The sequence below is a fragment of the Pinus tabuliformis genome, chromosome 9 (genome assembly GCF_031772625.1).
Source record: "Pinus tabuliformis cultivar Carrire ecotype Pingquan chromosome 9, CPIR1, whole genome shotgun sequence".
NCBI classification, from domain to species: Eukaryota; Viridiplantae; Streptophyta; class Pinopsida; order Pinales; family Pinaceae; genus Pinus; species Pinus tabuliformis.
The window spans coordinates 879164130-879186742 of NC_142307.1; positions in this window are offsets into that span (position 1 = coordinate 879164130).

The following is a 22613-nucleotide window of genomic DNA, read 5'->3' on the forward strand; positions in this document are numbered from 1 at the left end:
TACAATTCTATGAAATTTAGCATTTTCATCTTTAAGATATGGTACATACCTCAATAGCTCCAAGAATTTAGTCGTATACTCCTCATCTGTCATCGATCCCATTTTTAGCTCATAAATTCCTTGGCTTTGTTGTTGTAGTACCTCTCCGACAAGTACTTCTTCTTGAAAAGTCCCTTGAATTCATGCCAACTCAACTATTTTGTCCTGATATCTCTGACCTGCTTCACATCTTCCCACCAAATGCCTGCTTTACCTTTTAGGCTGAAGATAGCTACTCTGGCATTCATATTATCTGTGTAATTATTCAACTCAAAGAACTTATTCATCCCATGTAACCAAGCCTCTGCATCCTTCGACTTCTTCAAATATCCATCAAAGGTAGGTGGCTTAGCTTTCTTAAACTCATCCGGAAAATATCCCATGTCACTCCTCCTGTAAGGATGATAATGATGACGGTCATAGTGCACGTCAGAACCAGAACTAGAATAGTACCTATGTTCATCACCTCTCCGATCCGGAGTATCCAAGAACCTGTCATTTCTAACCATGTCATATTTATCTCGCTTGTAGCCACCATGAGATTTACTGCCATATGACCCTTTATTCCTATTCTCCTATCCACAACTAATCCGAAGTGGTCCTTGTCTCTTCAAGTCTGACAAATTTTGAAGGATTATTGCATTGACTTCTACTTGTTTCTCCTGTGTCTCAATGATTATGTCATTATCTGCTTTACAACTCCTTATTTCTTCCTTCAAATTCCTCAATGTGTCTTCTAAATCAGAAGAGTTCCCAACACCATGTTGTTCATATGATCCATAGGGAGAGTCTCATGAAATGTAGTCTACATATTGCTAGTCATCTTGATCTCTTTCCTGCAAAACATACCATGTATGCTAAACCAAAATATAAACATAATCAATATACCTATGTATAGTTCGAGGAGGATATCTCATATGCAGTATCAACTAGATTAGCACAATACATGTATTGACCCAGGTGGATATTGGTGGCCACCCACCAATTCCACTTGAACCCCCACCATTGTTTCTTTCGGTTTTTCAGTTTCCTTATTTGTAGCACAATTTACTATTTTTGGCAGTTTTTCGGGTCCTGAACTTCTAGAGCCGTTTTGAGGCCCTAAACGACATTTTTTGGGAAAAATGAGATCAACATGGGCCCGTGGACTGTTAGTATATTCCGACACATAGGAAATAGTTAAGTATAACTTGGTCTAGTATAGAATTAGGTAAAGTGTGTTTCTTTACTATGTACATTTTGTAACTTACAATCCGACGGTCACGATATGTAGTGATCCGATGGTTCATTCTCTCCTCGGTATTACCGACACTTGATCCGTGGCTTAACACTCGATTGGTCCATGATCTCTATTTAAAGAGCATGAAGGGTCATTTGTAGTTTAACCGTCAACGAGAGAAGCTTATGTAAATTTTCATTCTTTTATTAATAAATTGCCTGAAGTGGCTGCATTGGCTCAGGCCATGGACTGTTTCCCTCTTTGAGGGTTTTAACGACGTCAAAAATACTGGCGTATTGATCTGTGATCTGTGTGTGAGCGGTGTCCTTTGGTGTTCTGTCTGAGGAACTTACCCTGCAAATTCCTACATGGTATCAGAGCTATTTGAGGGCCGCGTCCGTTGGTGATCCAAATCTGAAGCCGGTAGAGCTGCATCCGACTGCTGTTTCCTAGATCTACTATTTCTGACTACTTTCAGGCTGAGAGGACTGTTCTATTGTGTTGGGAGCATCTGTTCCAGTGAGGAATCCCTTTTGTTTCATGCAAAAAGGTTTCCGGTAGCCCTAGCTACGTCATTTTTAAGATCTGGAGGTATACAGTGTTTATTTGCAGTTTACAGTTATTTTCTCTCTTTTTATTTTGGTTTCGATTTATTTAGACTTTTTTTATTACCGGATCTATACCTTTCATTTATGCGTATGCTCTTTGCCCCGCAACTCTGTGCGATCTGGGCAAATCAGAAACAGAAAGGAAGGATTTTTCTCATGCGTATGCTCTTTTCCGCTGCGCCTTAGTGTGATCTCGGAAAATCAAAAACATTGAGGAAATTATTTAGTTTCCGGCTAAAGCTAACTTCGAGCCGCAAGGTTCGTTTTTTTTTGTATGTCCGTGTTGGGTTTTGTGTTTTTTGTTTTGTAGGGAAAAAGAGCTTTCTCAAAGCAAGCACGCAACCCAAAGCTTCAACCCCCCCCTCTCTCTCTCAAACATTTTGTATAGCTCACTTGGTCCAAAGCTAATTTATGAGAGTAGAGGTCTTGAGTTCAAGTCTCATTTTTGTGGGGGCGGATTTTTCATTTCCGCACATTCCCGCACTTGTCGGCATCTTCATCAAATTTTCTTCAAAAAGCCATAACTTCTTCATCCGGAAGCCCTTTTTAGAACCGTTTTTTTTGAAACAGCCTAATTTTTTGAGATCTTTCCATTAGAACACTTAGTTTCAGCATCTATAGCTTCAGTTTCTGTTAAAATGGAAAGTCCATGCCAAGTTATTCTTGACAGCACCAACTACTTCCAATGGTGGTCCTACATTGTGGATTTACTTAGAAGTAAAGGTCTTTACAGAATAGGCTCAGGCCAAGAGAACAAACCAAAAGATGAAGATAAGGCAGCTAAATGGGAAAATAGGCAAGATCAAGCACGTGGGTTGATAGGGATGTCTATTTCTCCAGATCTTAGATTCCATATTGCAGAACTTGATACTCCTGATGAAGCATTGAAAAAGATTACTAAAGTTTTTGGAATAAAAAATGAACTTAGAGCCCATCGACTTGAAAATGAGTTGCTTACATTGGACCCCAATAATTTTTTTTGCATTGAAGATTTTTTTTCCAAGTTCAAGACCCTTAGACTTCTCTTGGAAGGTGTTAAGGTTAAGAAAGAAGATAGTAACATTATCTATTCCATTCTTACTAAGTTGGGACCAGCCTACTCTGTGTTTGTTTCCACCTTCCATTCTACAAGAGAAGCCTTCATTTCTCAAGGACAAGACTACAAGTCCCCTTCCTTTGATTCTTTAATAAGAGAACAAGAAAAACTCTTACAACTTGGTCTTCTTAATCTTGGAAACTCTTCTAAGAAAGCGTTAGCCGCCCAGCAGCAACCAAATCCAAAGAATCCTAAGAAGTTGTATCCTAAAAGGAATGGTCCTAAACCAAAAAAGGGTCCTAAGCAATTTCAGCCTTAAAATGAAAAATCATTTCAACAAAATGATAAGACAAATAAAAACAAAGGGAAGAAGACTGATAGACATTACAACTTTTGTAATCGAGATGGCCACTTAGAATCCAAATGCTTTAAGAAGATGGAAGCCTTGGAAGCAGCAATGAAGAAGCATAACATCCATTTGGAGCACTCTTCAACTTCAACTTCATCTTCAGGAATGGCACTTTCTACATGTGGTTGTCAAGCATCTCGGTCTGGCTATGCACTAAATGTATCTTCTTCTTCTCATTCTCATGAGTGGCTAATTGATTCTGGAGCTTTTTATCACATGGCCAAAAACAAAGCCATGTTTTCTTCTTTAAATGATTGTAACACCAAAAATATATATGTTGGTGATGATAGATCTCTTAGTGTTGTAAGGACTGGAACTGTTCATATAGACAATGGTCAGTTTAATGATGTATTATGTGTTCCAACCTTATCTTGCAACCTTATATCTGTATATCAGATAACTCATTCAGGTGAAGGTAAAATCGTTGAATTTTCACCTCACAATGTTGTAATTAAGGACCTAAGAGATCCTAGATGGATTTTAGCTACTGGCATTGCTGATGATTCTACAAGGTTGTATAAGTTTCACAACTTTGGGTCATCAAATCTTCCCTCGGTATTTGTTGCTCATAATGATGAAGTGAGCAAACTTTGGCATGAGCGATTTGGTCACTTAAACTATCACTCTCTTCAGAATCTATGTAAAGAAAATATGGTGACAGGTCTTCCAATGGTATCTTGCAGAGATGGTGTTTGTTCCGGATGTGTACTTGGAAAACATCATCGGGACAGTTTTGAAAAACGTGCCTCTTGGCACGCCTCAGCCCCTTTACAGCTCGTGCATAGTGATTTATGTGGTCCACTTCCAGTTGTTTCATTCTCTGGCTACAAGTATTTCTTAACTTTCATTGATGATTTCTCCAGACGCACTTGGGTATACTTCTTAAAACTCAAGAGTGAAGTATTTAACATGTTCTTGGCCTTTAAGGCCTTTGTTGAAAAACAATCTGGACATCAAATTCTTAAGCTAAGATCTAATAATGGCGGAGAATATGTTAACAACAAATTCATCAACTTTTGCACTGAGAATGGAATTCAAATGCAACATACTGTTCCATATACTCCACAACAAAATGGTGTAGCTGAAAGGAAGAATCGCACCTTAAAGGAAATGGCTAATTGTATGCTTCAATCTAAAGGACTTAGTCTTAATTATTGGGCAGAAGCAATTAACTATGCAAATTACATAATAAATCACACTCCTATTAAGGTTTTAAAGAATATCACTCCACAAGAAGCATGGAGCTCAATTAAATCAGATGTAAGTCACTTTCGTGTTTTTGGAAGTGAAGCATGGGCCCATATTCCAGATGAGAAACATAAAGCTTTAGAACCTAAGAGTGAAAAATGTATTTTTGTTGGATATTTTGAAGATGTCAAAGGATATAGACTTATTCCACTTAAGTCCAAGAATGTTATAATTAGAAGAGATGTAAAGTTTGCTGAAAATATATCGGCCTACGAGCCTAGTTCGACGGATGTGCCACCTCTCCCTATCTCTTCTACTTTTGAAAATATTTCTTCTTCAGATGATGAAAGTGAGGATGAAAATCCTCCCCCACCTTCTCAGGATCCTCCTTCAGCTCCTCAGCTTCCAAAATGGGTCCGTGCTACTCGGGATGCAACAGGTGATCTTGCCGGTGATCCTACAGATCAGGGACGTACACGTTCTCAGTTTGATAGAGCCTCTTCTTTACTGGCTCAAGCTTCAGTGAATTATGATCCTGACACCTTTGCAGAAGCTTCAGGCCATCCAGATTGGGAAGCATCTATGAATGAAGAATACCATTCATTATTGGCAAATGATACATGGGATCTTGTTCCTCTACCAAAGGGACGAAAACTTGTTAGATGCAAATGGGTTTATAGAACCAAGTATGGACCAGATGGGAAAGTTGATAAACATAAAGCTCGTCTTGTTGCTAAGGGTTTTTCACAAGTTGAAGGCATTGACTACACTGAAACCTTCTCCCCTGTTGCCAAAATGAACTCTATCCGCCTTGTTCTTTCCCTTGCTGCCTATTTCAAATGGGAAGTCCATCAGATGGATGTTAAATCTGCCTTCTTGCATGGGGACTTGCATGAAGAAATCTATATGGAACAACCTATTGGATTTATACAAACAGACTCCAGCCTTGTATGTCGGCTTAAGAAATCCCTTTATGGTCTCAAGCAAGCTCCTCGAGCTTGGTATGCCAAAATGGATAACTTTCTTTTAGAAAATGGCTTTTCTAGGTGTCATTCTGACAATACTGTCTACACCAAGAAAGCGAGAAAGTCTCTTATCATTCTTGTTATTTATGTTGATGATCTTATCCTGACTGATAGTGATCCCAACCTTATAAACCATGTGAAGTCTAGCCTTAAAAGGAAGTTTGAAATGACAGACTTAGGACATTTACATTATTTTCTTGGTCTTCAAGTCTTGCAATACAAGGAAGGTATTTCCCTTTCCCAGCCCAAGTATGCCTGTGATATTCTACGCCATTTTCACATGGAAGACTATAAGCCAACCCCTTCTCCCTTTCATTATGGAGTTAAACTTTCAGTCACTTGTACTTCTCCTGAAGTTGATGCTACCTTATACCGTCAACTTGTAGGAAAACTTTTGTATCTAACCCATACTTGTCCCGACCTTTCCTTTGCTGTTGGCCTTGTTGCTCGGTTTATGCAAAACCCACGTGAAAGTCATTGGAAAGCAGCTAAAAGAATACTTCGTTATGTTTGAGGTACAGTTCAGTTTGGGATTCATTACAGTGCCGAAGCATCTCCTCTATTGGTTGGTTTCACTGATTCCGATTGGGCTGGTGACCTTGATGATCGTAAGTCTACTGCAGGTTATGTGTTCACTCTTGGTTCAGGACCTATTACATGGGCTTGCAAGAAACAAGGTGCCATTTCTCTTTCTTCAGCAGAAGCAGAGTATCGTGGTGCCGTAGAAGCCAGTAAGGAAGCCTTGTGGCTTCGTGAGATCCTGTCAGAGTTTGGCTTTCAGCAGCAGCATCCGACTACACTTAGGTGTGATAATCAAAGTGCCATTCAACTATGCAAAGATCCAGTCCAACATCAGCGCAGCAAACACATTGAACTACACATGCACTTCATCAGAAAGCTCATTCATGACCATGTTCTTGAAGTGCAATATTGTTCAACAGATGATCAAGTTGCAGACATCTTTACAAAGGCTCTCACAGAGGTGAAGTTCACTAAACTTCGATTTATGGTTGGAGTTCAGGAAGTTGTCACAAAGGGGGGATAGGCTCTAGTGCCTACTTCCTTCTCCTATTGTGTCATATTTGTAAATCCTTCAATCCTATCCCAAGTTGTTCTTAAGGGGGGATGTTAGGATATTCCGACACATAGGAAATAGTTAAGTATAACTTGGTCTAGTATAGAGTTAGGTAAAGTGTGTTTCTTTACTATGTACATTTTGTAACTTACAATCCGAAAATCACGATATGTGGTGATTCGACGGTTCATTCTCTCCTCGGTATTACCGACACTTGATCCGTGGCTTAACACCCGATTGGTCCATGATCTCTATTTAAAGAGCATGGAGGGTCATTTGTAGGTTAACTGTCCATGAGAGAAGCTTATGTAAATTTTCATTCTTTTATTAATAAATTGCCTGAAGTGGCCGCGTTGGCTCAGGCCGTGGACTGTTTCCCTCTTTGAGGGCTTTAACCACGTCAAAAATACTGGCGTATTGATCTGTGATCTGTGTGTGAGCGGTGTCCTTTGGTGTTCTGTCTGAGGAACTTACCCTGTAAATTCCTACATGGACTAATGTTTCTCTTCCCAAAGTTGTAGTCCTCAAATAGATCTTTCTAATGAGGTATTGTGCATGTCAAACGAAGATCGTATGCCAAAGTTACGACCCCAGGAAGTTGATGTACCAATTTACCCAATAGAGGGCCCATAGTTTAGCACTTCATCTCCTAGGGTTAGGGCTTTGGATGTTTAGGGTTTTCCATTGTTTCTCAATGATAAATAGGCCTTCGAGCCTCATTATAAGACAATTAAGAGGCATGTAGCTGCCACATCTCTCCTCAGAGATAAGCTACCATCACCCAAGCTAGTTTATTTCCATTTCTGTTTGTAAGCATAGTCCAGTATTTTACATTAATGAAATGAAGTATTATTTCTGTTGTATCTCTGTATTTATGGTTATCTCTGTAATTTGTTGTGTTCCTGTTTAAATCCAGATCATGTATAAACATAATGATAACAACATAGAGATATAATCCTAACCATAGTCCAGTCATCAATGCATGACCATATTAACCACACATCATGACCTCATGCATGAAAACTACACCCATGTCAATGTATGCATAATCAACATATGGATGACATGCATGCATACACGATACATAGAAACATTGACATGCATAACCAATGCATAACCGACCTATACTCATGATAAAAGCAACTAACAACACACCATCCACTTTCACGTTATGACATCACTGCAACCATGACCAACACCATGCATATGCAACAAGCACATAGACCAAAAGTATAAGTAACACATATGCAACTGACATGAATGCATTATCAATGCACACCACCCATCTAGCCCAAGGGGTGAACGATGCCATTATACCACTTTGTAACACCCTCCTCCCACATTTACCCAAGTTAACCAGTCAGTTGGAGTAAACATGTGACAGAGGCTAATACAATATGACTCAACCTCCTAGGTCACCTTAAGGAACTGGAACTGACACAACACAAACAATCTAACCTTCTACACATACCACATAACCTACAAGAGCCAACCAACCCTTCCATGTGATCAATCCATGCAACAACTTGACACTTCACTGCCAGAGAGCCTCAATCGCTCCCATGACATGGGCATGCATGCGATTGGGGCCCTCCAGTTTCTCTCACAGCATGGGCATGCAAGCGACTGGGATATTTTTCAGGTAGTTCTGAGCCTGCGACCCCAAATTATGTGCCACTTTTTCAAGGCCAGGACTCACGCCACTACCCAAAACTCCATGAAACCTTCTGGAATGAAAAGTAACATTGAAACAATGATGCAAATGCAAATACTTGAACAATATTGACTAGAACCCTACTAGTCATGACAGACATTTTGTCAAACATGTCACAAATATGCATTCTGTAGGTCATAACAACATATGTGAACACAGGGGTCTCATACTTATCTGAGAATCACTAAGAAACGTTGATGCCTTATCACTTTAGCCGCATTATCATCTATTTGGTCATATATTCATTATACATGCATTTACAAATCAAAACATGATGAGAACCATACATCATCACTGTCATAAAACATGCTCATAACCATCATATAACCAACATAAATATGAAGGATACATCAACCATAAATATCTCATATTCATTATTACATTTGCTCATAAAATTCAAAGGAAAAATAGTTCTCATTAATGAATGCAAAAGGCAACCCGGTATGGGACTACCATGTTCCACTCGACAGTGGATTGGTTGAACCAAGTCTCTCTTCAGCCAATCACCCCCATGCCATACTCCAAGCATGAATGTGGGACTTATCACAAAAATCAACCAGGTATTCCCAAGGCTACGCCATCTCACCCTCAACAATAGAACCAGGTTTTACCACAATCCACATTGGATCACTAGGCCCTTAAATAATGAGCATACAATACAAGGCTTTACCACAATCCTAAATGGATCACTAGGCCAAAAACAAACATGGATTCCACCAGATATCTCCACCTACACTGTGAGGAATTTGTTTGTCCCAACTTCTCGGCTTTATCATGTATCTCGCCATTACCGGTCAAGGGATTCCTAGGCCTATGAGGTCCCCACCCTCTGGGCTTTACTGTGTATCCCATCCCAGGATTCCTATGCCCAATAAAGGGTACTCACCACTGAGATTTGCCATGTATCCTTGATCCAGGTGGATATTGGTGGCCACCTGCCAAGTCCACCTGGACCCCCACCATTGTCTTTCTCAGCATTTTCAGTTTCCTTAATTGTAGCACAACTTACTATTTTTAGCAGTTTTTCGGGTCCTGAACTTCCGGAGCCGTTTTGAGGCCCTAAACGACGTTTTTTGGGGAATCGAGGGGCAACATGGGTCCATGGAATGGACCGATGTTGCCTGTTCCAAAAATGATAGTGCTTGGATAGATCTTTCTAATGAGCTATTGTACGCGTCAAATGGAGATCATATGCCAAAGTTACGACCCCGGGAAGTTGATGTACCAACTTACCCCCAAACGGGGCCCACAGTTTGGCGTTTCATCTCCTAGGGTTAGGTTTTGGAATGTTAAGGGTTTTCCATTGTTTCTCAACAATAAATAGGCCTTCGAGCCTCATTGTAATACAGTTCAGAGGCATGTAGCCATCACATCTCTTCTCAGAGATAAGCTACCATCGCCCTAGCTGGTTTATTTCCATTTATGGTTGTAAGCATATTTCAGTATTTTCCATTAATGAAATGAAGTATTATTTCCGCTGCATCTTTGTGTGTATGGTTAGCTCTGTAATTTGTTGCGTTCCTGTTTAAATCCAGATCAGTGGTATCAAAGTGGTCTGCTTTTTCTCTGTTTTTCTTTGCATGTCCCCAACAAGGTCGGGATATAAGGAGTTAGGGCTTGAACTGGTTGAACCTTTGCAAGACCAGCCTCGCAAATCCCGACAGCCTCCCATGGCGGACGAGAAGAAACACGAGGGGGTAGGAGATCCCATCAAAATCTTGCTCGAAGAAGCCCTCGAGCGACAACGGAACGCAATGATGGACAGCTTTGCCCAGATCCTTTAGCGGCTACCCAGAAGCAACGCATCGACTTCCAGCAGCTACTCTGGAAACGCCACACCCTTTAAGGTACAAGTTAATTTTGAAATCCCCATATTTGAGGGTCAGATAGACGCAAATGCCGTAGATAAATGGTTAAATCTGCTAGAAGGTTATTTTTCTGTTCATGAATTTTCGAGTCGGGAAAAGATTGTTTTTTCTCTCCTCAAAGCAGCCCCCCACGTCAAGGACTGGTGGGAAACCTATTGCAAGCAGAAGGATGAAAGTACTGGCTCACTATTTTCAGCCGCACCCACTTGGGATTCGTTCCGGGTGGCCATCAAGGAGCAGTAATACCCTGTCGGGAGCTACGAGGATGAATACATAAAATGGACCATGCTGCGGCAGGGAAGGGACCAAGACGTGCCGGAGTTCACCAATATTTTCCATACCCTTCGCACAAAGTTGGGTATCAAGGATTCGGAGCAACATTTGATACTCAAATATCATGGCTGCCTGCACAAGTACATCCAGGAAGAAATACAATTCCTAAACATCCCCTCGCTCGGCGCAGCATACCGGTATGCCGTCAAGGTCGAGCAGAAGTTTAAACAAAAGAAGCGAGACTTTGGATCTGCGAATCCAAAGCAGGGGAAAGGTGCCCCTAAACCACAGAACAAAGGACAAAGCCAAGGCGGGACAGCCCAAGACAACCAGCCGAAGCTGCAAGCAAAGAACAGCGCCGCGAAGCCAAGAAAGGACACTGGAAAATGGTGCGAGTTCCATAAGAGCTCCACTCACAACACAAGTGAGTGTCGGGCCAAGCAGTCACTGGTGGCTGAGCTAAAGGTTTCAGAATCAGATGCATGTTCCGACTTTGAGTCAGAACCCGATAAGGGGTATGAAAAAGGGAAGCAGATCATTGATGCGGACCCCAGCGCCACTGTTGCTACCGCAAAGATCCAGAAAAATGAACCCGAAGATCCAGAGGAGGAGGAGCGTCTCTTCCACTCCCAGATGTGGGTAAAGGGCTCCCCGATCCAGTTCATTGTTGATAGCGGGAGTCAAAAGAACCTCATTTCGGCAGAGGTCGTGAAGCGGTTGGGCTTATCGACCACATCACATCCACAACCATACACCATTGGGTGGCTTCACCAAGGACGAGATCTTCGCGTGAGCCAGCAGTGTCGCCTTCCATACAACATCAAGCCCTTCATGGATGAGGTATTGTGTGACATTGCTCCCCTTGAAGTTTGTGATGTATTACTAGGACAACCATACTTGTGGAAGCGACATGCTGTGTATGAATCAAGGCCCCGTGCTGTTATTATTACATTGGGAAATAAGTTGTTCAGGATACCAGAGGTAGCACCACCTGCCGCCCTCTCTTTGATTAGTGCAAAACAATGCAGTAAGATCATTTCCAAAACCAGGAAATTTGTTTTCCTGATGATACGCCCTCAAGAAAGGAAGAAGACAGTGGCCGCGGCCTCCAAACGGGGCCCCTCTGCACGACAACTACAGATGGACAAGATTGTGGAGGAGTACGAGGACATCTTCACCTCCCCGGTAGGGGTTCCTCTGCACTGTCAAGTCAAGCACTCCATCGATCTGACCCCAGGTGCGCCGCTACCCAATGGACCAATTTATTGGCGCTCCGTTCTGGAGAACGATGAAATCAAGAGGCAGATTCAGGAGCTCCTGTAGAAAGGTCACATCCATCCGATTTCATCGCCTTGTGGGAGCCCGATCGTGTTGGTACAGAAGAAGGATGGGACGTGGAGACTCTGTATTGACTATCGGGCGCTGAACAAGATCACTGTCCGTAATAGGTACCCGATCCCGCGGATTGATGACCTCCTAGACCAACTAAAGGGGGCAAAATATTTCAGCAAGATCGACCTGAAGTCGGGATATCACCAGGTACCAATCGAACCCTCCGATGTGTGGAAGACTGCCTTCAAATCCAAGGAGGGCCTCTTCGAATGGTTGGTCATGCCTTTCGAATTGACTAATGCTCCTGCAACATTTATGAGGCTAATGGATGACATCTTGCGGCCATTCACCAACTCCTTTGTAGTAGTATACTTGGATGACATTCTGATCTTCAGCCAGAGTTGGGAAGAGCACCTCCACCACATCCGACAGGTTCTCCAAACACTGCGGCAACACAAGCTATGTGCCAATTTGGAGAAATGCACTTTTGGCATGACCCAGGTTCAGTATCTGGGATACATCATTGATGAACAGGGGGTGCATGTCGATCCAGCCAAGATCCAAGTCATTCGGGATTGGCCCTCTTCAACCACTCTAACAGAGCTCCGCAGCTTTCTAGGTCTTGCCAACTTCTACCACAGGTTTGTGTTGGGGTTTTCTCATATTTCTTGGCCCTTGAGTCAAGTCACCAAGGGCGGGGCGAAAGCAAAATTCTTTTGGTCTGAATCTCAACAGAAGGCATTCAGGGAGTTGAAGGATCGCCTCTGCACGGCACCAGTGCTCGCGTTACCAGATTTACAATAACCATTTGAGGTCGAGACAGATGCCTCTGACTATGCTATTGGGGCAGTCCTTACTCAACATGGACATCCAGTGGCATATCACAGTGAAACACTTTCAGACACAGTCCGGAAGTACCCCACTTATGATAAAGAGATGTATTCCATTGTTCAGGCCTGCCGACAATGGAAGCATTACATTTTGGGGAAGGAAACGGTCATCCACACAGACCACCGACCTCTGTAGTTCATACAGACCCAAGGGAAATTGTAGAATGATCGCCATCAGAAGTGGTCTACATACCTGCAACAGTTTCACTTGAATATCAAGTACAAAAGGGCAGCACCAATAATGTTGCAGATTGCCTCAGTCGACCACCGATCATGGCGCTAACCACCGTGCTCAACTCTTGTGGGCACGAGACTTCTGATTGGCCACTTCTCTACAAAAGCGACCCCAAATTCGGCCACACATACCAGACACTCTTGGAGGGTCGGCAGGTTGCAGATTTTCACCTCCAGGATGCCCTATTATGCCACCTCGGTCACCTTTGTGTTCCTTCAAGCGAGCGTGCCAAGATGATTTGGGAAGCACACTACAGTCGGGCTGCTGGGCATTTCGGGGTCGAGAAAACAATGGCAATACTGCAAAATTATTTCTATTGGCCGAATCTTTGACAGGATGTTGGGAAATACATCCGATCATGTACTGCCTGTGCCATTGCCAAACCGGCCATTAAGAAGCACGACCTCTATACCCCGTTGCCTACCCCTAGTCGACCTTGGGAATCCATCTCCATGGATTACATGTCAGGCCTTCCTTCCACTGAGCATGGGAATGACTATGTTTTTGTGGTCGTTGACAGGTTCTCGAAGATGGCCATTATGGTGGCCTGCAAGAAGAATATCACAGCAGAAGCCACTGCTAAACTCTTCTTTGAACGAGTGTGGGTGCACTTTGGGATCCCACAGTCTATCATCTCAGATCGGGACAGTCGGTTTTTCAACACATTTTGGTCCAGTCTCTGGTCAATGCTGGACACCAAACTCACGAAGTCCACAGCCTTCCATCCTCAAACTGATGGCCAGACAGAGGTTGTCAATAGGATGATTGTGCACATTCTACGCATGTATAACTCAAAGCATCCACGCACATGGGACAAGAGCCTCCCCTATGTTCAGTACAGCTACAACCGAGCTCTTCACAGCTCCACTGGCCACAACCCTTTTCAGGTGGGTTTGGGATTCCAGCCACTATGCCCCATTGATGTGGCCATGCCACTTGCAGCTACTCACATGAATTCAGCTCATGTCCAGTTTGAAACAGATAAGGCCACCAAATTCATTGAGCGCATCCAACATATTCGCCAGCAGGTCCATGACATTCTTGAGAAATCAAATGCCAAGTACAAGCAGCGACATGATCAACATCGGGTGCCACACAAGTTTCAGGTGGGCGACAAAGTCTGGTTGCATTTGCAAAAGGAACGCCTTACTGGAGCCTATCGGAAATTGAGACCACTCCGATATGGTCCTTACACCATTACTAAGGCTATGGGAGACAATGCATTTGAGCTCAGCATTCCCCCATTCCTTGGCCTGCACCCAGTGTTCAATGTGGACCGCTTTCGGCCATACTTTCCACCATTGCTAGACACATCTGACATTGCAGAACAACTCAAACCCACAGAATTAAATCCAGATTGCATGGAACAAGCTGCAACTGATCGGATCATGGACACACAGATCAAGAACACTCGCCAACAGAATATCCAACTGTATCGAGTTGTCAAAGCAGGCCAACTACTTCAGCAGGGCAAGTGGCTCACCAGGGAACAAGTTCAGCAGAAGTTTCCTCATCTCATGGAGGAGCTCAACGCAATGGGGACCATTGCTTCCTAAGGGGGGAGGAATGATCCAGGTGGATATTGGTGGCCACCTGCCAAGTCCACCTGGACCCCCACCATTGTCTTTCTCAGCATTTTCAGTTTCCTTAATTGTAGCACAACTTACTATTTTTAGCAGTTTTTCGGGTCCTGAACTTCCGGAGCCGTTTTGAGGCCCTAAACAACGTTTTTTGGGGAATCCAGGGGCAACATGGGTCCATGGAATGGACCGATGTTGCCCGTTCCAACAATGATATTGCTCGGATAGATCTTTCTAATGAGCTATTGTAAGCTTCAAACGGAGATCATATGCCAAAGTTACGACCCCGGGAAGTTGATGTACCAACTTACCCCCAAACGGGGCCCACAGTTTGGCGTTTCATCTCCTAGGGTTAGGTTTTGGAATGTTAAGGGTTTTCCATTGTTTCTCAACAATAAATAGGCCTTCGAGCCTCATTGTAATACAGTTCAGAGGCATGTAGCCATCACATCTCTTCTCAGAGATAAGCTACCATCGCCCTCGCTGGTTTATTTCCATTTATGGTTGTAAGCATATTTCAGTATTTTCCATTAATGAAATGAAGTATTATTTCCGCTGCATCTTTGTGTGTATGGTTATCTCTGTAATTTGTTGCGTTCCTGTTTAAATCCGGATCAATCTTGCCATTACCAGACAAGGGATTCCTAGGCTCAACCAAGGTGTTCACATTCAGGATTTACCATGTATCCCATCCTGAGACTCCTAGCCCTTGTGAATAATCCTGGGACCACCCCACTCAACTTGGAGTCCATCTGGTAATCTAGCTCAACCACATACAAAAGAATAATCACACCATGGCTATCCAGAAATGGCAAGGATATGCTTAAAAACATTATCACACCTGATAAAACCCATGCCCACGACAACAAGAGAACCGAGAACAAACATCCAAAACCATACATGCTAAATCTAGCAAGGAAATCACACATTCAAATCGATACCTGCAAATAATTCCGCTATAGTTGCTAGATCCTTCTCTTCCTTGCTTGATATGTGTTTCCTCTGGCTTTCTTTTCCTTTCTTGATCCAATGTTTAAGTGCTCCAAGAAAACTGTAAGTGTCCAAGAGTATGAGAGAGAGAGAATAGAGAGAGAACTCCAAAATAAACTGAAAAAAGGCCATGAGCTAATCCTCAGAAGCCTTGTTATTAATGTGGCCTCTATTTTCTTCATTTTCCATTATTTTCCTTCATTTTCCTACTCACATGCAACCTATAAACCTTCACCTTCCTTTTCTCCTAATTTCCGTTATTTTCATAAATAAAATGCCAATTAGTGCCATTTTCCTTTCTAAATCCTTTTCCAATTTCCTTAGCCATAATAAACCAAATAAACACCCACTAGGATGTTTTACCCAACATTCAGCTTGGAATAAGTGTCCTATGACCATGGCTATTATTTTTCATTTATTAACTTTTATTGCATGGAATTTTCACCAAGGTTGTTACAACTTTGGCCTCTTCTTTGACATTGTAGTGTCAGCTTGGGCAGTCACTTCCCATTGAATCTCCTCCATCCATACATTTGGTACCTGTGGAACATGGGAGGGCCCTGCCTCATCTCTTGGCCTATTCTTCCTCAAAGAATTGTATCGGTTATTGATTTTCTCATCTTCTGGAATGGTCATTGGTACATATGACTAGGTGTATCCTATCTTAGTACAATGTTGCCTGCAAGCATTTCTAGAATCATATCTATGAAAGCCCATTACTCCAAAATGAAGATGCTTAAGTTTTTCAATTTTAGCTTTATTCACCTTAAGTCTCTTAAGATCAAAGAGTTGATTCCGTAAAAGAAAAGAGGGAGAGGATACTTCTTCTTCCTTTGGATTTGTGCAAAAAAACCATTGTTCAATTGATAGGAAAACTCCTGCAAGACCACCATATTGGTCACATACCTCGACATAAGGTGAGGGGTAGTCTGGAACCCGAACATTCTGGTGTATGTGCCTTGTGGTAAATTGAACCAATCCGAAACCTCATAGAGTGCCCCCTTCACTTGACCAATCATGTAGGAAGATTATGTCTCAAAAACCATTTTATACAATACTGCAAAGAAATGCTCAACCAACTTCGTATAAACTCCTCAGAAATTGACTTCTGTGTTATGAATAAAATATATAAATAATATAAATATAAATAATGATGATAATTGTAATAATGATTAGTTAATTACTTATTAGTACTAAAGAGGCATCTCTAAATGGGACTTGACCTTCCATGGAGAAGACCCTCACTCTCATTTGTAACATCAACATTCTCATTCATACATTTTTAATATATATTCTTATATCTTCAACGAAGATCTACATATTCCAAGTCTTCTAGAGCATTTAACTTGAAGAACGATCTTTGTTCGTTACATTGGTATGAGAGCCATTCGATCCTCTGGCCGTTCAATTGCTGCACAAGAGCTTCGTTCTCCGATCCAGGTCATTGACCGTTGAAATTTGTCAACGTTGTCATCGTCATTATTAAAGTGTTTTCGCTACATAGTTTGGGAGATTCTCCATTCATCGTTGGGGCCTTGGGCCATTAAAAATATATATAGATAAAAGAGAACGTATGAAAAAGTATATATAAAAGAGAGCATATAAAAAAAATAATAATAAAATCAAACCTTACCTGGTCGACCGCATGACAGAATCTGCCTTCAACAGGCTCTACCGCTGCCAGAAATCCAAATCATCATTGTTCTCACAATTACCAGCAAGAAAGACTAGTTAATGCTACCATTTCCTCCATCGCTCAAGTTTGTCATGGTTTTGTCTGCAACAGTTGATAGCCACCTTCGCCGCTTTCCACCCTCAGATTCGTTGTCCATGTTGACACTTTTGTCATCCCTTGTTGCTGCAAACCAATCAACCGACATCGAATATCCCAAAGTGTAATTGCCACCTTCATCCACTGCCATCATATCCCACACTTTTCGCTCCACTATCCACTTTTTTTCCTTCTGCCAACATCCCAAACTGGGTTCCCCACTGCCACTTCCCTGCGAACCACAACCACTATCTGCTGCAAACCCTCGATTCCCATCTTGCTACTTCTCGACCGTCTGTAGGTTCACTCTGGATACTTTGTCTTCTATTCCGTTGAACTCTGTCTGACTCATGTGCCACCTGGTGCCTCGACACTCATCATTCCACCCTACAGTACCTACGCCAATAATGTCTTGACAAGATGCCATTTTGTATTACCCTACCACAACATATCCATTTGACTATTCGACCGCCAACCTCCACCAACCATTACATCGTGTCTTCATAAGAAAAGCCATGACTCCTTCAAGACTTTATATAATCAAAAGAAATATATTAAAAGAAAAAATTGAGGATTATTAAAGATAAAAAAAAAAGGAAAAAAAAAGTTTTTATTTAATATATACACATATAGAAAAGAGGAGTTTTGAGTACTATATTTAACACAAAAAAGGGGAGTGGTAGTTCCAAGCTATCAAAAAATAGTTAAAATTATCAAGAAAAATATATATTAAAAGGGGCCAAGTTGAATCACTATCAGATTAATGATTAAGTAAAGTTATTTTAAGGGTTTATAGAAAAGAATGAGTTACTTTTAAAACCATCAATTCATCCTAAAGAAGCAAAATGGAGCCTAATACGGAAATGAAGGCCGGAAGATTCCCAAAAACTAAGTATAACTATGCCTCAGTGCTATTTAGAATTAAGGGGTCTATTGTAGGAAAAGATTTTACTATCGCTATCTCACCAGTTGAAGATAAAAATTATATAAAACCTAAAATCGCAAACCAATTAGTGATTCCCAAGTCAATTGTAATAAAAAAATTAGACTGTTATGAGAACAAAAAATATGAAATAACCAATTTACAATTAAACATTGAAGATTATACATTCATATCACAATTCTCAGTTCAAAACCTATGGAGTGATCAATGTGACATTATTTTAAGTTCACCCTAGATGGAAACCCTAGGTTCCTTCATCTTTAATACGAAGAAGAAATTTTTGACATTTTCTTACAAAAGGAAAAAAATAACGCTACAAGATGTTACAGTGAAGCCGAATTTAGTAATACCAAAAGACATACTAGATATCTCAAAAGTAATTTTTCAAGAAGGTAAAAAAGTACTACAAAATATGCAAAGAGAAGTTGACAAGATCACTGTTGAAAAAAATGAAGAAGTTTCTCGACTTAAAGACCATAGTGAAAAACTACTGACGCAAATTAAGAAGCTTAAAAAGGACAAGAAGTCATTGGAAAACAAGGTACAACAACTTATCGAGAAGGAAGCATCAAATGTAGAAGTCCAAGTTGAAGAGAAAGGAATAAATATTGATCCAGTGAATATCATAACTCAAGAAGAAGGCAAACCGATTGAAGAAAAGACACACTTAGATGTTGCAATTCAAATGATAAACATCCCAAGTGAAGGTTCTGTAACTAACTCAACAACATCGTCACCTAAAGTAAATTAGAATACCACCACACACATGATAGGGGAAAGACAAACCAAAAGAAATCCTTATCTACATCTGGATCACAGGAACATACATCTCAGTCAATCTACGAATCTGTATCACTCTTAACATAAACAACAAACTTATGTTCTAAAGACTACTAATGTCAGTACAATTCAGTGTTGTGATAGCAATTCACACGAAGTATCCAGTAACCACAAGATTCCACAAAAGATTAATTTAGGATGGTTAGATCCATTCTTAGTGCGACAATTTTGTTTATCATGTAAAGGATCATATCGCCTTGTTTTAACGAAGAAGACAGTTCTGAGATACGAAGACATTTGAAACAAAAAAAAGAGAACAAACCTTTTTTCAGTAAGCTTTAAGAACAAAGCATTTTGAGGAGGAAGGCAATGTTATGAATAAAAAATATATAAATAATATAAATATAAATAATGATTATAATTGTAATAATGATTAGTTAATTAGTAATTAGTATTGAAGAGGCATGTCTAAATGGGACATGACCTTCCATGAAGAGGCACTTTCCTAAGGTATATAAGCAGGCCCTCACTCTCATTTGTAACATAAACTTTCTCATTCATACATTTTAAATATGTATTCTTGTATCTTCAATGGAGATATACATATTCCAAGTCTTCTGGAGTATTTAACTTGAAGAACGAACTTTGTTCATTCTATTTTGACAACATTCTACAATGGAAGTAGACAAGTAACTTTTCCTAAGGGGCCCAGTTCCATTTCATTCCTGTAAACTCATAACAGGCGCAAATTCCAACTAGTAGATAAGAAAACATATAGAACTTTGGTGATTGTTTGACTTGTAAATTTGTTTTGGCTTGTTGTATATGAAGTTGCAGTTCATGAGAGAGGATATCATCGCAGTTGAAGACTTTGCTCCTTAAAACAACCAGGTTAAGCAAGTAAATCCAATTCTCTTCAAAATATTCAACATTCTTTTGTCCATGAAATTTGCAACACATCACCATAAGATACTGATAAACCTTTCTCAAGGATATAGCTATGTAGACTTCACTTGGTTTCTAGCAGAATTTTGCAGGTTCTTGCCACCAAGACTTGATGATCAATTTGGTATTCAAATTATCCCAAGTTGCATAAAAGTGTGTGTTCAAATACCGCTTGGGGGTTACCATCTTGTAATAGGAATGTATGTCATGCAAACAGTAGGTGGCGATCTCATTCCTACTTTCACTACTAAGAACCAAACTCTTGCTATCCATATGTAAAAAGATCCATTCGATAGCTTCTGCACAAGGTAACATTGGAAATTTGCATGCCACTCTATGCATTCTAGACCTCCCCATCTCCCAAGTTTTATAGAATTCCTTTTGCATGAAAGCATATTTGATATCCTGCCATGATATTTTCAAGGGTTTATCAGTGAATCATTGTGTCTCTGATAGGATAGGAACATTTGGCTTAGTATATTCCATTGTCTCTTGAGAATTGTTCTCTGAAGTTTCTTTTGGCGTAGCTTGTCGAGTGGTAGGAGGCATTATCTCTACAGAAGATGAAAGAAAAATGTGCTCTATATCTGTAGCACCAACAAGTGGAAGATCACTCATGGTGAACAACAATTAGTTTATGGAAATTCCCTAACTATCACATGCAAACCATGCAAACGACAGTGATTAAAGAAAGACTTTGGCTAACTCGAAGTATAAGCCTATTAAGAGTAGGATAGGGTGGATTTACTATCCATTGGAAGTGCACACTACACCAAGGCAAGGAAGAGGGCACAAGTCGGGATCATAGTGGGCATATAAGGCTTGACTGAGCCTTAGAACTGTGCCATGTGCTCTTATGTGTGAGAGAGGCTTCTTTTGGGCACAAATCACATCAACAAGGGACAAGGAGGGGCACACTACTAATTGAAAGTGCGCAATGTGCTAGGGAGGCTCAGTGAGGGTGCCAGTCACAGTTGCAGTGGGTAGAGATGCCTCACTGTGGCTTGGAAGTGTGCTTTTCACTCTATAAGAGAGCCTTTTTCTATTGGGCGTAGTTTGAAATCACAGAGGGTGCCTATTTTCTAGAAGTGCGTTGTGCTCTAAGACAATCTAAAAAATGCTAGGTGATGATCAACAACAATTCAAGAACACAATAACATTGAGAGAGACAAACTGAAAGTGCTTATATATCCTGTCGCAATCATGACTAGAAGGTGAAAGGTCAAGGAATCTGAAGAGTCAGTAGAAATGCCACTTGTGATAGTAACACGACACTTGTAGGAGCAAGAATGGATGAAAACGACACTCCATGTACATAAATCATATCAAAATGCCACTAAAGGAACAAAAGTAAACAAAAGTGACACTTTGCAAAACTTACCAAGAATTGGTGCACTTATACCAAGAATGAAGAACTTCTTGTGATGAGAAAATGCGCTCATCCTAGAGTGAAAGGTAATTGTGAGAATGGATAATGAATTGGTCTACTTAGAAAGACAATCTACATGCAAAGAAATATTATGGTTTTAATGCATGCTCACCACTTGTCGCTTGATGAATGAGTTAGTTAAGTGAGGTGGGAGCAGGGCCGTATTTTCTAGGAGTGCACTTTGCATGCAAACAAGGAAGGGTACATGTGCGGAGATCAAGAAGTGCGAACCTACTTTTGACAGAGAGTGCGCACTCACTATGGACAAGGAGTTCGCTCAACTGTGAGACATAAGCACACTCGATTGTGAGAAGGAAGTGCGCTCAAGCTTAAGGTGGTGCAATTTACTTAAACATTGCATGTGTAGCCATTAACTTTAGAAAGTGTGCTTTCCTTGGGAGAAAAGGATGTACTTTCTTTCTTTTGTGTGTTGTCCATGTTGAGTGACGAAATTTTGGCTAAGTCAAAGAAAGATAATGTTTTTCCTATCTTTAGAAAGATGACACAAGGGATTCCAAACATGAGAAGATGACACTTAGGAAACTTTGACTTATGAGGAAAAGCAATACTTAGAGATGTTGAAAAGATGGTCAACACTTAGGAAACATCAAACAATCACAAGACGACATAAGATATCTTGAAGTGAAAATGCATGAAAACATATGTAGGCCCCAAAACTAAATAAGGAAAAAAAAATTGGAGGGTCATTATTGTAGCGATAACACTTGGCGACACACTGGAAGAACTCCAGCTTCTTTGTTTAGGTCTTACCTTCATTCACAATGTCTTAGTCCTTCAGGAAGTGTCGATTCACTCTATGGATTATGTCAACTTTCCAACTTAACCCAATCATAGATATAGTCTCCTCTATTCCCTTACTCGGTTAAACATATTCACAAATATAGTCAAGTCGCAATTGTTTCGAGAGGAGGGTAATATATAGTCGCAAGTTTTAGATGATTAGAGTCTTAGTTTTCATCTTCAGTGTTGCTCCGTTGCTAGCGGACCTGTTCATTACCTCAAAAAATTCACTGCAGGGACACAAGCATCGCTTCGCCGCCAATGAGCTTGTTTAGTACTTCGACGAAGTTGCTTTTTTCACCTCCACATGCAAGAAGTATTTCTCTTCTTTCACCCTTTTATTTTGCTTCATGAGTTCAAACGTGCTTAGGAACTTATTATTTTACCAAGGCATAAGAGGGATCCTGAATTATTGAGATCAAGAGAGGTTTTTCCTTTAGAGATGGTGTTATATATATATCTT